Here is a 14,048-nt window from a genome sequence, read left to right as displayed (position 1 = left end):
AGAAATCTTGGGGCACTCTTTGAAGTTCTTTATGTTGGATTGAGTATTATGAATATGAATTTGCTTTGGTGACATTTTAGTACAAACTCTAGGATAGATCTAAGGGAAAGAATAGCTTTGTGTTATTTTAGTACGAACTCTTGAATAGATCTAACAGAAAGAATAGCTTTGAGGTGGTTTCATACCCTACAAACAATTTATTCTTATGTTCTCCACTAGATAGGAACTTTGGAGTGATTCTTCATCGCACTTTGGGGGATTGTTATATGATCCAATTATATTAGCATTGTTGAGAGATTGCACTAGCGAAAGTACGGACCCTAGGCCTCATTTTCAAGCATTGCAATACCGTTTTTGTGCCCGTTTACTATTTGCTACCTTGCTGTTTTTATTTATTCAGATTATAAAAATATATTTCTACCATCCATATTACACTTCTATCACCATCTCTTCGCCGAACTAGTGCACCTATACAATTTGCCATTGTATTGGGTGTGTTGGGGACACAAGAGATTTCTTATATTTGGTTGCAGGGTCGTTTGAGAGAGACCATCTTCATCCTACACCTCTCACGGATTGATGAACCTTAGGTCATCCACTTGAGGGAAAATTGCTGATGTCCTACAAAACTCTGCGCTTGGAGGCCCAACACGTGTCTACAAGAATAAAGTTGCGTAGTAGACATCAAGCTCTTTTCCGGCGCAGTTGCCGGGGAGGTGAGTGCTTGAAGGTATATATTTAGATCTTGCAATTCAATCTTTTAGTTTCTTGTTTATCACTAGTTTGGTCTATAAAAGAAAACTACATAAAAATGGAATTTAGGTTGCATCATATTATTGATCATCTTTATAATATCTTTCTTTAAAACGATGGTTCAGAAAATTGTGCTCAATTGCTAGAAGAAGAAGTCAATAAAATGCTTGGCACAAAACATTTGAATGATGATCATGATTGCAATGTTGTTAGTATGAATTCTTTGAATATCCAAAATGCTAATGATGATTGCACAAGTCATGACAAAGGTGTTTCTTATAAGCATGTCACTTTTTGTGGAGTGAATTGGGAGTGCAATTGCACACCAAAAAGGGAAGATAGATTTTGTAAGAAGCATAAATATTTAGAAACGAAAAAGTTGCAAGAGAGGCTAGATGATTGTGCTGAAAGATTTAATTTTTTCACCATCCTTGTGAACTTTGGAATGAACGTGGTCATTTAAATCTACAATGCAAATTCTTTCATGATCAAATCGTGTCCAAAAATTGTGATAACTTGATTACCCTTGTGCATCATAAAGAGCTTAGTCTTCTTTTGGGGTATGAAGAAATGAAACGTATAACTAAGGGCATTCCAAAATTTAATCTTGAGAGATTTCTTGATTTTGATCTAGAGGAAATTTATATGTTTTGTGTGGTAAATTGCATTGAGAATCCTTATATTGCATACTATCTAAAGTCAAGAAAACAAATAGAATATGAAGAGAGTACTAATGAAAGGGAAAATATTTCCCAATACCCTCCTAGTGTTTATTATGATGAATCAGGTAACGAGGAGGAGCTTCCTATCCAACCAACCTTGTCAATAAGAAGCTTGAAAATATTAATTAAACCCACACATGATGTGGTGAAGAAGAAGAAAATAAGAAAGAATAGAGGTAAAAAGGTATCTCTCCCAAATAATGTTGCTCCTAATATTGTTGTGCCTCATGAAAATGAATCAAAAATAATTGTGGAAGATGATGCACTGGATGATGATTTTGTTATGCCTATTTCTTGTTGTGATGATTATGATTGGGAAGATAATGATACTTCTTATAATCTTGGAAATCTTTTTGGCACCAACTTGGGAAATTATGATGATAGTGATTATGCTTATGATATGCCAAGCCACAAGCTTGGGATGCTATGTTTGATGAGAATGACATGTTTGAGAATTTATTTGCTGCAATTAATGTTTGTCCCAAGCTTGGGGATGCTATGTTTAATGAAGATGATCTTTTTAGTCCCCCTACTTTGAATGATCAAACTTTCTATGATGGTTGCATGCCTCCTATCTATGATGAGAACAAAGTTGCTACTTATGATGATTATTGTGATGATACTTATGTTATAAAAAGTAGTGATAGTTATTGTCATAATTTTGAATATCCTTTTACTGAACATTACTCTTTTAATGTGGGAACAATTTATAGTATTCGAGTTTCCTATGATACTCCTACTATTATGAATGAGAATAAAATTGCTTATGTGGAGAGTAATAAATTTTCTATGCTTGTGCATCATGAAAAGAATGCTTTATGTAATGGTTATATTAATGAATATATTCATGATGCTACTGAAAATTATTATGAGAGAGGAACTTATGACTCGTGATGCTCTCTTTATGTTTCAATTGTTATCTTTTATACGAGCATCATTGAAATCATCATGCCTAGCTAAAAGGCATTAAATAAAAGCGCTTGTTCGGAGACAACCCAACACTTTTACTTACTATTTTTGTGTGTTCACATGATTATTCTACTTTAGTAATCATTTTTTATCGCTTTTGTTTCAATAAAGTGCCAAGTAAAGCCTTTGGGATCATGTTGGGTGATAGTTGATTTGACCCTGCTGATAAAAAGAAACTTTTGCGCTCACGAAAATAAGTCTCATTTTTAACAGAAGAGTGATTTTGAGTTGATTCATTTTGCAGAAGTTTAATATACAAATTTCTCACGTGTTCCTAATTTTTTCATAATTTTTGGAGTAACAGAAGTATGGTAGTTATGTAGATCATTACAGACTGTTCTGTTTTTGACAGATTCTGTTTTCAATGCATAGTTTGCTTGCTTTCTAGTTTGTATGGCTCATATTGCTCAATATAAATTGTGGAAATGATGAGGTACAGTAGGCATTATGTGGAAACAATTATGAATCTTTTCTTTGACAGTACCAAAGTGAGGAGAATAAGGAGTGATAAGACCCTAAGATTGGGGATGCGCAAGGCACCCCAAGGTAATATTCAAGGAAGATCCAAGCAACTAAGCTTGGGGATGCCCCGGAAGGCATTCCCTCTTTTGTCTTCAACATTATCGGTAACCTCACTTGGAGCTATGTTTTCATTCGTCAGATGATATGTGTTTTGCTTGGAGCGTCAATTTATTTTGTTAAGAATTTGCTTGCTGTTATTTAGAATAATTTTTTGCATCTTTTATTCCAATAAAAGTGGCATTGATACCCTTTGCCATGCTTATCTTGCAAGTATACATGTTGCTGTTTGAAAACAGAAAGTTTATCAATGTTGCAAAAATTCCCGAGGAAAGTTAGAATGTGATAAAATGTTGAAACTTTTTGCATAATAAGCTCTGATAATTTTTCTACAGTGTGGTAGAATTTCATAATGTTTGGAGTTGAATAAGTATTGATACTCTTACATTCTTTACACACTTCACTGTTTTGGCAGATTGCTGTTATGTTTGCATTGTTTGCATATGCTTGCTTGTTTGATGAATCTATTTGAGGATAGGAGTATTAAATATGCGGAGGCATTTAGTATGCAATGTTGAATAATAATTTTAGTGATTTGCTACAGTAGAGATTGATAAGGTTTTTGCATTAGTTTATACTAACTTACCTCACGAGTTCTTGTTGAGTTTTGTGTGGATGAAGCTTTTGAGATTTAGGAAAGCCGTGATATGAGAAGAATTAAGGACACACCAAAGCTCAAGCTTGGGGATGCCCAAGTCATCCCAAGATAATATTCAAGAAGTCTCAAGCATCTAAGCTTGGGGATGCCCCGGCAGGCATCCCACCTTTCTTCATCAACAATTATCGGTTAGTATCGGTTGAGCCTAAGTTTTTGCCTCTTCACATGAGTTTTTCTATCCTTGGAATGTCATATTATTTTTTTGATTGCTGTTTTAATAAAATACTTAGATCTCAAAGTTTTTAAATAAAATAGAGTCCTCAAATAGTTGCCAAGGAGGCTAAGTAAGCGGCATTCACATCCCGTCAACGAAGCTCTTTTCTGTGTCATTTACTCTTGTGCTTCACTTATATCCTATGAGTAAATTGTTGAATAAATCGAATGTCATAAAGTTGAAATCATGTCATGCCTAGTGGTAGCTTCACATTGGGTTTAGAAAGTGAAATCTTTTGAGGCTTGACAATCACAATATTGTTCATACAAGCAATTCACGGATAATTAGTATAAGGAAGAGAACTTTCACATGCAAATACACTATCTTGGAAATCTTTTGTGATTGTGCGCCCCCATCAAAATATTATATGCCAAAATTGTTGACGTTGGATAAGGAAGACAACGTAATGGTTTATGTTTGTTCATATTCACATAGAAGTTATATTGTCATAGATCCTTCAACATGTGGTGCTTGCCCCCATCTTTGCTAGCCAAAAATTCCACACCAAGCAGAGATACTACTTGTGCATCCAAAAACCCTTAAACCCAAATCTTATCTTCAAGAGTCCACCATACCTACCTAAGGATTGAGCAAGCTCCTTCAAGTAAGTTGTCATTGGTGCAATAAGGCAATAAAAATGCTTCTAAAAATGTTAGATCATTTACTGTAGGAGAAAACTGAGTGTTGTACGAACTTGTGATGGCAAAGCAATAAAAGCAACGGACTGCATAATAAAGGTTGCTATCATAAGGGGCAATATAGCGTGACGTTCTTTTGCACTAAGGGGTTGAGCATACAAACAAATAAGCGCACGGCAACCTCTGCTTCCCTCTGCGAAGGGCCTATCTTTTAATTTCCAGTATTAATTTTTATGCAAAGAGTCAAAGTTATTCTCTCTATTCCCTTTTATTTTTCTCTTTCGGCAAGCATCATGTGGTGAGGAAGGATCTAGGCACATATGTCCAGTTGAATATGGGTAGCATGAGTTATTATTGTTGACATCACCCTTGAGGTGAATACGTTGGGAGCCAAAACAATAAGCCCCTATCTTTCTATGTGTCCGGTTGAAACATTTTGCTCATGTGTATGTGGTGAGTGTTAGCAATCATAGAAGACTATATGATGGTTGAGTATGTGGAACTCTTACTTAAACTCTATTGAATAAATTGAATTGCAATTGCTTGCTGACTAACAACATAGGTTGTTGAGTTTCAAGAGAGTTCATTGTTTGAACCTTAACATGTGAATTGGTTGCTACTGTAACATGAGAAGTTCTATAAGAAAGAATTGATGTTATGATGCTAGGAAAAGTGATTGAAATTTTCATTGATCAAACTTGTGCACTTTGCTAGCATTCACACGTCATAAATTATTTCTTTTATCATTTACCTACTCGAGGACGAGTAGGAATTAAGCTTGGGGATGCTGATATGTCTCCAACGTATCTATAATTTATGAAGTATTCATGTTGTTATTTTATCATTCTTGGATGTTTTACAATAATTTTATAGCAACTTTATATCATTTTTGGGACTAACCTATTGACCCAGTGCCTAGTGCCAGTTGCTGTTTTTTTGCTTGTTTTTTATATTGCAGGAAATCAATACCAAATGGAGTCCAAATGCAATGAAACTCCACGGAGATATTTTATGGACCAGAAGACATCCATTGGGCCAGAGCAGCACCTGCGGGGTGCCCTGAGGGGGGCACAACCCAGGCGCGCCCTGGTGGGTTGTGCCCACCTCGGTGGCCTCTCGCACCCCCTCTTTACCTTATAAATTCACAAATATTCCAAAACCCTTCGGGGTAGACCTAGATCAGAAGTTCCGCCGCCGCAAGGCTCTGTAACCACCGAAAACCAATCTAGACCCCGTTCCGGCACCCTGCCGGAGGGGGATCATCTCCGGTGGCCATCTTCATCGTCCCGACGGCCACCATGATGAGGAGGGAGTAGTCCACCCTCGGGGCTGAGGGTTTGTAGCAGTAGCTATGTGTTTAATCTCTCTCTCTCTCTCTCTCTCTCTCTCTCTCTCTCGTGTTCTTGAGATGTCACGATCTTGATGTTTCGCGGGCTTTGTTAATATAGTCGAATCATATGGTGTTTTCCCCTCTCTATCTTGTTGTGATGAATTGAGTTTTCCCCTTTGAGATTTCGTTGTTATCGGATTGAATACTTTTATGGATTTGAGAACACATGATATATGTCTTGCAATTGAATACTTGTGGTGACAATGGGGTATCATATTGATTCACTTCATATATGTTTTGGCACTCAACTTGCGGATTCCCGAGGTGACATTGGGGTAATCTATGCATAGGGGTTGATGCACGTTCGTGTCTATGTTTCTCCGGTAGAAATCTTGGGTAACTCTTTGAAGTTCTTTGTGTTGGATTGAGTATTATGAATATGAATTTGCTTTGGTGTTATTTTAGTATGAACTCTAGGATAGATCGAACGGAAAGAATAGCTTTGTGTTACTTTAGTACGAACTCTTGAATAGATTGAACGGAAAGAATAGCTTTGAGGTGGTTTCGTACCCTACAAACAGTTTATTCTTATGTTCTCCGATAGATAGGAACTTTGGAGTGATTCTTCATCGCAATTTGAGGGATGGTTATATGATCCAATTATATTAGCATTGTTGAGAGATTGCACTAGCGAAAGTACGGACCCTAGGCCTCATTTTCAAGCATTGTAAGACCGTTTTTGTGCCCGTTTACTATTTGCTACCTTGCTGTTTTTATTTATTCAGATTATAAATATATATCTCTACCATCCATATTATAGTTTTATCACCATCTCTTCACCGAAATAGTGCACCTATAGGATTTGTCATTGTATTGGGTGTGTAGGGGACACAAGAGATTTCTTGTATTTGGTTGCAGGGTCATTTGAGAGAGACCATCTTCATCCTACACCTCTCACGGATTCATAAACCTTAGGTCATCCACTTGAGGGAAAATTGTACTGTCCTACAAAACTCCGCGCTTGGAGGCCCAACACGTGTCTACAAGAATAAAGTTGCGTAGTAGACATCAATGCATTACGGAATGAGTAAAGAGACTTGCCGTTAACGAGATTGAACTAGGTATGATGATACCGACGATCGAATCTCAGGCAAGTAACATACCGATGACAAAGGGAATAACGTATGTTGTTATTGCGGTTTGACCGATAAATATCTTCGTAGAATATGTAGGAACCAATATGAGCATCCAGGTTCTGTTGTTGGTTATTGACCAAAGATGTGTCTCGGTCATGTCTACATAGTTCTCGAACCCGTAGGGTCCGCACGCTTAACGTTCGATGACGACTTGTATTATGAGTTATGTGTTTTGGTGGAAGAAGTTTGTTCGGAGTCCCGGATGAGATCACGGACATGACGAGGATTCTCAAAATGGTCGAGAGGTAAAGATTCATCTATTGGAAAGTAGTATTCAGACATCGGAATGGTTTCGAGTGGTTCGGGTATTTTACCGGAGTACCGAGGGGTTACCGGAACCCCCCGGGGGAAGTATTGGGCCTCATGGGCCTTAGTGGAGAGAGAGGAGGGCCGCAAGGGGTGGCCGCCCCCCATGGCAGTCCGAATTGGACTAGGGGAAGGGGGCAGTGCCCCCTTTTCCTTCTCTCTCCCCCACTACTTCATTTTCCCCTCCGCTAAGAAAGGAAAAGAGGGGGGACGAATCCTACTAGGAGTGGAGTCCTAGTAGGACTCCCCCCCATGGCGCGCCCCTCCTGGCCAGCCACCTCCTCCTCCCCTCCTTTATATACGTGGGCAGGGGGCACCACAAAGGCACAACAATTGTTCTCTTAGCCATGTGCGGTGCCCCCCTCCACTGTTTACTTCTCTGGTCATAGCATCGTAGTGCTTAGGCGAAGCCCTGCGCCTATCACATCACCATCACCGTCACCATGCTGTCGTGCTGAAGGAACTCTCCCTCGACCCTCTGCTGGATCAAGAGTTTGAGGGATGTCATCGAGCTGAACGTGTGCTGAACTCGGAGGTGCCCTATGTTCGGTACTAAGATCGATTGGATCGTGAAGACGTTCGACTAGATCAACCGCCTTAACCTAACGCTTCCGCTTTTGGTCTACGAGGGTACGTGGACACACTCTCCCCCTCTCGTTGCTGTGCATCTCCTAGATAGATCTTGCGTGATCGTAGGAAATTTTTGTAATTGCATGCTATGTTCCCCAACAGTGGCATCCGAGCCAGGTCTATGCGTAGATGATATGGATGAGTAGAACACAAAGAGTTGTGGGTGATAACAGTCATACTGCTTACCACCAACGTCTTATTTTGAATTCGCGGTATTGTTGGATGAAATGGCCCGGGCCAACATTACATGACCACGTTCATGAGACCGGTTCTACCAACGTGCTTTGCATACAGGTGGCTGGCGGGTGTTTGCTTCTCCAACTTTAGTTGAATCGAATTTGACTACGGCCAGTCCTTGTTGAAGGTTAAAACAGCACACTTGACAAAAAATCATTGTGGTTTTGATGCGTAGGTAAGAACGGTTCTTGCTAGAAGCCCGTAGCAGCCATGTAAAACTTGCAACAACAAAGTAGAGGGCGTCTAACTTGTTTTTGCAAGGCATGTTGTGATGTGATATGGTCAATACATGATGAGATATAAATTGTTGTATGAGATGATCATGTTTTGTAAAAGTTATCGGCAATTGGCATGAGCCTTATGGTTGTCACTTTATTGTATGAAGTGCAATTGCCATGTAATTGCTTTACTTTATGACTAAGTGGTAGCGATATTCGTAGAAGCAATAGTTGGCGAGACGACAACGACACTACGATGGAGATCAAGGTGTCAAGCCGATGACGATGGAGATCATGACGGTGCTTTGGAGATGGAGATCAAAGGCACACGATGATGATGGCCATATCATGTCACATATTTTGATTGCATGTGATGTTTATCTTTTTATGCATCTTATTTTGCCTAGTACGGCGGTAGCATTATAAGATGATCCCTCACTAAATTTCAAGGTATAAGTGTTCTCCCTGAGTATGCAGTGTTGCTATAGTTCGTCGTGCCGAGACACCACGTGATGATCGGGTGATAAGCTCTAAGTTCACATACAACGGGTCCAAGCCAGTTTTGCACGTGCAGAATACTCGGGCTAAACTTGACGAGCCTAGCATATGCAGATATGGCCTCGGAACACCGAGACCGAAAGGTCGAACGTGAATCATATAGTAGATATGATCAACATAGAGATGTTCACCATTGAAAACTACTCCATCTCACGTGAAGACCGGACATGGTTTAGTTGATATGGATCACGTGGTCATTTAAATGACTAGATGGATGTCTATCTAAGTGGGAGTTCTTAAGTAATATGATTAATTGAACTTTAATTTGTCATGAACTTAGTCATGATAGTTTTTGCATATCTATGTTGTTGTAGATCAATGGCCTGTGCTACTGTTCCCTTGAATTTTAATGCGTTCCTAGAGAAAGCTAAGTTGAAAGATGATGGTAGCAACTACACAGACTGGGTCCATAACTTGAGGATTATCCTCATTGCTGCACAGAAGAATTACGTCCTGAAAGCACCGCTAGGTGCGAGGCCCGCTGCAGGAGCAACTCCGACGTTATGAACGTCTGGCAGACTAAAGCTGATGACTACTCGATAGTTCAGTGTGCCTTGCTTTACGGCTTAGAATCGGGACTTCAAAGACGTTTTGAACGTCATGGAGCATATGAGATGTTCCAGCAGTTGAAGTTAATATTCGAAGCAAATGCCCGAGTTGAGAGATATGAAGTCTCCAACAAGTTCTATAGCTGCAAGATGGAGGAGAATAGTTCTGTCAGTGAACACATACTCAGAATGTCTGGGTACCATAACCACTTGACTCAACTGGGAGTTAATCTTCCTGATGATATTGTCATTGACAGAGTTCTTCAATCACCGCCACAAGCTATAAAGGATTCGTGATGAACTATAACATGCAAGTGATGGAAAAGACAATTCTCGAGCTCTTCGCGATGCTAAAGGCTGCGGAGCTAGAAATCAAGAAGGAGCATCAAGTGTTGATGGTTAACAAGACCACTAGTTTCAAGAAAAAGGGCAAAGGGAAGAAGGGGAACTTCAAGAAGAAAAGAAGGCAAGTTGCTGCTCCGGGGAAGAAGCCCAAGTATGGACCTAAGCATGAAACTTAGTGGTTCTACTGCAAAAGGATGATAATCCACAAGTATAGGGGATCGCAACAGTTTTCGAGGGTAGAGTATTCAACCCAAATTTATAGATTCGACACAAGGGGAGCCAAAGAATATTTGAAGGTATTAGCAGCTGAGTTGTCAATTCAACCACACCTGGAGATTAATTATCTGGAGCAACGTGATCAGTAGCAAAGTAGTATGATAGTTTTGATAGTAGTGACAGCAGCAACGGTAACAGTAACCGCGATAGCAGTAATTTTGTAGCAAGTGTAACAGGGATGATAGCAGTCGTAACGCAGCAAGATCAATATAAATAAATAAATTCGTAGGCATTGGATCGGTGACTTGTTGGATGATATTCATCATGTAACAGTTATAATCTAGGGCGATACGACACTAGCTCCAGTTCATCGATATAATGTAGGCATGTATTCCGTAAATAGTCATATGTGCTTTATTAAAAGAACTTGCATGACATCTTTTGTCCTACCCTCCCGTGGCAGCGGGGTCCATATTGGAAACTAAGGGATATTAAGGCCTCCTTTTAATAGAGAACCAGAACAAAGCATTAACACATAGTGAATACATGAACTCCTCAAACTACGGTCATCACCGGGAGTGGGCCCGGTTGTTGTCACTCCGGGGTTGCCGGATCATAACACGTAGTAGGTGACTATAACTTGTAAGATCGGATCTAAAACATGGATATAATGATGAATTCATAAACGGTTCAGATCTGAGTTCATGGCACCCGGGCCCAAAGTGACAAGCATTAAGCATAGCAAAGTCATAGCAACATCAATCTAAGAACATAGTGGATACTAGGGATCAGACCCTAACAAAACTAACTCGGTTACATGATGAATCTCATCCAACTCCTCACCGACCAGCGAGCCTACGAAGGAATTACTCACTCCCGGTGGTGAGCATCATGGAATTGGCGATGGAGATTGGTTGGTGATGACGAAGAATGAAGATCCCCCTCTCTGGAGCCCCAAACGCACTCTAGATCTGCCCTCCCGAGGAAGAACAGGGCTTGGCGCTGGCTCTGTCTCGTGGAATGCGATAATTCTTTCTCCCTGATTTTTTTCTCCAAAAATAGGAATTTATAGTATCAGGGTTGAGGTCTGCGGGGCCACCAGGTGGGTACAACCCACCTGTGTGCGCCAGAAGAGGGGGCGCGCCCTGGTGGGTTGTGCCCACGCAGGGGCCCCTCTCTGGTGGGTCTTGGCTCAATAAATTCTTATTATTCATATAAAAAATCCTCGCAAAGTTTCGTTCCATTCTGAGAACTTTTATTTCTGCACAAAAACAACACCATGGTAGTTCTGCTAAAAACAACGTCAGCCCGGGGTTAGTTTCATCCAAATCATGCAAATTAGAGTCCAAAACAAGAGGAAAAGCGTGAGAAAAATTAGATACGTTGGAGACGTATCAACTCCCCCAAGCTTAAACCTTTGCTTGTCCTCAAGCAATTCAATTAATAAACTGAAAGTGAGAAAGAAAAACTTTTACGAACTTTTTTGCTCTTGGTTTGCATAAATAAGCTTAAACAGTACCCAGGTTTTCAGACAACATCATAACTAACCATGTCAAAAATAACATTTAAAGATTATATTAACTCATATCAATGACATAATCAGCTAGCGAGCAATAATAAGATATCTCAAACAGCAACACATTGTCAAAACAATCATGATATAATATGACAATAGTGGTATCTCGCTAGCCCTTTCTGAGACCGCAAAACATAAATGCAGAGCACCTCCAAAGTTCAAGAAGCGACTAAACATTGTAGTTCATGGTAGAAAAGATCCAATCATGATGCACCCAACATTATCTATACACAATGTATAAATCATGACAACTGTGCTCTACTCAGTTTCCGGCGCTTGTTTTAGAAGGTGGTGACACAACATAAAAGTAAATAGAAAGTCCCTTCACAGAGGGAAGCAGCGATTTGCAGAGGTGCCAGAGCTCAATTTTTAAAACAGAGAAATGATATTTTGAGACATGCACCCTTCTCATTCACTTCACGACCATCAGTTATCAACATCTTCCATGCTAAGCACGCTAGTGGCGGTTCCCAAGCGATAAAAGTAAAGGTTTTGACTCCATTGGGAGTTTTTGTTTGATTACTTAAGAGATGAACTATTTTTCATGTTTTGGTTCAACTACATGCATGAACATGTACCAAGTCAAGCCACTCGAACATTCAGAGGAGGATACCATATCGTCATACTACATCACAATCATTTTAACGCTATGTTGATATCCAAGATAAATCATTATCCACTCCCAGCTACTTATGCATGGCATGAGAAACTATAATCTCTAATTGTCATTGCAAACATGTTTAATCATAACGGGCTGAAGCCTGGATACTAGGTTAAACATATTTACACAAAAAGAACAAGTCGAGTTCATACCAGTTTCTCTTTGCCACGGCCAGTTCATTGAATATCGTCATTATTGCCTTTCACTTGCAAGAGTGCCATGGACTAAGCTGGAGTCTGCAAAACATTTTATTCAACAGGAGAAGACAAGGTAAAATGGGCTCTTATTAGTTCAATAATTATTCATATGGGAGCCACTCAACATTTTCATCGTGGTCTTCTCCTCGGTAAGACTCGAATAAAAAGAAAAGAAATTCAGAGAAACACACTGAAATATTTTTGGAGTTTTTGGTTTTCTTCGACAAGCAAATAAAAAGTAAAAGCAAAAACGAGAAAAATTATTTACACGGGAAAGCTCCCAACAAACAAAAGAAGAACAAGGAAATGTTTTTGGGTTTTCTTTTAAGTGCTACTACTAAGCATGCATAGAAAGTAAATTAGTACAACTAATTTTTTTGGTTTTTCTAAAGTTCTTCAAACACACAAGAAGAAAGCAAGAAAATAAATTTAAGCATGGATGATACAATGAAAAAGTGTGAACACCGACAAATAAAATGATATGAGTGAACATGAGTATAATGTCGGTGAGAAACACGTACTCCCCCAAGCTTAGGCTTTTGGCCTTCCTTGGTAGTCGGTCAGTAGCCTGGAGGGTAGTAGGGATCCTGAGGAGCGGGCATCCACTCATCCCACTGCTGAGGTACCTGTGCAGCCTCTATAGCAGCGTGAGCATTCCAGTAGGCGATGATGTCTGCAGGCATAATCCGGTATCCGCCCCTGGCAACAGAATCAAACAAAGCAGGTGCAGGCAAGAGGATAACATCATGAGTTTCAATTCTATAGACGAGGTTATAAGGAATGGCAATATCCGGACGATCATGTGCAAGAAAGTGATGGTGATCCATGGCTGCTCGGTCTAGGCAAACCTTGGTCAGAGGGTAATCATCAGGGTGTATCTCAACCTCGAAGTGAGCCACCAACCGAGTAGCAAAAATCCCACCATGTATTTTACCCTGGGATTTATTAAGATGGAGGCGACGAGCCACAATAGCTCCCAAGCTATAAGTGTTGTCGCCCTCTAATGCACGACGTAAAACAGCAAGGTCTGGTGAGCTGAGAACACCAACCTTCTCTCTAGCAAGCAAGCATTTGGTAATGAAGAGTGCAAAGTAACAAACAGCAGGAAAATGTAAGCCACCGGCAGTGATGGCTCACACTACTCTCTCATCACCCACTGTCAAAGTGCGACAGAAGGCCTTAAACTCAGCCGGCCTAGGCTCAGCCAAGCTCCCATCAGAAGGGATCACGCATATGTTACAAAACTCAGTAAGTGGTATCTGATGGTTTTCAGCATATTAGTCAAAGCTCACTTCAGGAGGATTATTTCTAGGCAGAAAAGTAAAACTTTGAACAAAGATGTTTGTGAGGATTTGGTGTTGGTCACACTCATCTGCGATGAAGTCGATGAGGCCACATTAGCAATAAATTGCATGAACTCCTGATAACCCACAAGTATAGGGGATCAATTGTAGCCTCTCTCGATAAGTAAGAGTGTCGAACCCAACGAGGAGCTAA

This window comes from Triticum aestivum, chromosome 2D (genome assembly GCF_018294505.1).
Source record: "Triticum aestivum cultivar Chinese Spring chromosome 2D, IWGSC CS RefSeq v2.1, whole genome shotgun sequence".
Classification (NCBI taxonomy): Eukaryota; Viridiplantae; Streptophyta; class Magnoliopsida; order Poales; family Poaceae; genus Triticum; species Triticum aestivum.
This window is presented reverse-complemented; position numbering follows the sequence as displayed.